General features: G+C 35.8%; 1 non-coding gene across 1 annotated transcript; it reads right to left on the bottom strand.

The window, feature by feature from the left end:
- Positions 1-1,270: 1,270 nt before the first annotated feature.
- LOC112628238 lies at positions 1,271-1,377 on the bottom strand. Its single transcript, XR_003120399.1, has one exon. It is a non-coding gene; the product is annotated as a U6 spliceosomal RNA (small nuclear RNA).
- Positions 1,378-2,307: the final 930 nt, after the last annotated feature.

The following is a 2,307-nucleotide window of genomic DNA, read 5'->3' as shown; positions in this document are numbered from 1 at the left end:
CAGAGGGCAGGCTCTCTTCATCCTCTCCCAACTGTTACACTGAACACAGTCTTGCTGTCCAAGGCAGTTGGTCTCATATGCGTCTCCTCTAGGGGCATGTATTAGGGGCACTGTGTTTCTTTAAATAGGATGTCATTCCGAGTTTACTATTAGACCAGTTTTGATCATGCTGTGTTGAGGCTATCTGTGCCTCGACAGTATAGAAATTCACACACTGGAAACAAGGCCAAATAGGCACAATACTTCCCAAAAATTCTTTGTAGTTTAGGCGATAACATCAATGTCTGGGTTTGAGATATTAGTGTACTATTCATTTTTCTTTATTCAAAGGAGAAAAGGCCTTTTCAGAAACATTGCTTTAGAACCTCCAATTTTACTTAACCCCATCTTGAATGGCAATTCTAGAAGAGTTTTTAATGACCACTTCTCAGGCCAAGGATTAAGACCAAGGAAAAATCAGGAGGTTTTATGGCACTTACAAACTATATTGGTTCCTTGCATTCCAAAATGCAGTTCGTTCAACAGTGTGATAAGATACAATTTTTCCTTCATTTAGTCTTCTATTCACTATGTACAAACTAATTACTAAGCAAGGAAGTAAGATGGTGAACAAACAGACATAGCCCCTCATGGAGTTAATAGTCAATTTAGTACATCAAATCTGAAAATACTGAGAATATGTATATTTAATCCCCAGTTAAATATTTCCTTGGTGGAGAAATTGGCTCTCACACACTGATGGAAGCATTTACTCCAACTATTAAAAATCAACTTGGAAAGATGGATGGAGAGGCATAAAAAATAGGGATACATTTTGATTTAATATTCCACTTCTGGATATCTGTCCTAACAAAATATTCAACACAGCATATTTTAGTTAAAATTTGGAAACAAATGCCCAGCAATTGGGAAGCAGGCATATTACAAAGCATCTATTTGACGGTCTATTATGCGGCTACTAAAAAGGATGATTATGAAGACAATGTAGCAACAAGGTAAACTTCTTATAATGTAATGTTTAAGGAAAAGGATATAAATTGTATCTGTATAACATTACAAATACATAAACAAGTACTTTTTCAAAGAGGCAAGAAAGAAATACATTGAAAAAAGGATACTAAAGGTTGTTTTAGATTGCTATAGTTTGGGATAAATATTTTTCTCTTCCTCTTCTATATATTTATTTTAATGTATATTTAATCTTGGAAAACAAATTATACTAAAAGTCCAATCCTCTAGGTTTTTTTTTTAATTATGATTTATTTCACTTTGGAAAATGGAATGCTTCATACATTTGAATGTCATCCTTGTGCAAGGCAGAGGCTGATCTTCTCTGTATCATTCCATTTTTACTGTATGTGCTGTCGAAGCAAGCACAAAGTGAGCTCTTCTTAAAGAAGTGGGGAAATTATGAAATTTCATCTCAATGGGTGAGGTATCAAATTGCATATCATGTTGTTTTTACTTTAGAACTTATGGAAGTTTTTCAGTTATAATATCATATACTATATGAATAAGAAAATAAGAAATGGAGGGAGGAAGGGACAAACTATTGCTATAACCAATATCCACTGTGTCAGGACCCGAGAAATACATATAGGTTGGTACACAATCAAAGGTATTATTTGTGTGCTGGAACTTTCAGAAATGAAGCCTTGGAGACCTCTATTTTATCCCAAAAGCCAGGCACAGGAACAGCCCTGAGTCCTGTCAAAGAAGTAGCAATGAATAAGATGGTATAACAAATGAGGCGGGCGTGTCATTCTGTCAGTTGCTTCCTCCTGACTAACCAAGAGCACATAATTGTGCTTCTGAACTCATTAATTTTGGCAAAAGGTATCTTGGTCTACCTAATTCAGCTTCTCCATTTAACAGTGAGGAATCCGAGGCAGGTTCACATTATGATTTTAACGGGCATTTTTGCTTTGGGGAGGCCTCTTCATTTATAAACAATATTAAAAATTATATCTTACAATATCGAATTAAAAATACAGACTTGGGTAAGCAAAGACTTCTATTCTAAAGCAGTATTGCAATGGAGAGAAAGTGACTTTCAATAGGAGGAGGAGGACTATCGCAATTGGAAGAAAACTTTAATCCTGAGATATGCAAACCTCTCAAAGGTTAGGCAGAAAAGGTCTTTTCTAGGAAAGAATAAACAATGCTGGAAGTAACAGGATGTCGAAAAGTGGGATGAGTTAGGGTGAATGATCTTACGGTAGAAAAGAGAAAATTCTACCCTATGATCACCCTATTTTCAGGAAGGGCTCTTAAGGATGGGTTGTATGATGGCTCAGGCAAAGGGCA

This window comes from Theropithecus gelada, chromosome 7a (assembly GCF_003255815.1).
Source record: "Theropithecus gelada isolate Dixy chromosome 7a, Tgel_1.0, whole genome shotgun sequence".
Classification (NCBI taxonomy): domain Eukaryota; kingdom Metazoa; phylum Chordata; class Mammalia; order Primates; family Cercopithecidae; genus Theropithecus; species Theropithecus gelada.
Note: the sequence above shows the minus strand (reverse complement) of the source record. Positions and strands in the feature narration are given on the sequence as shown.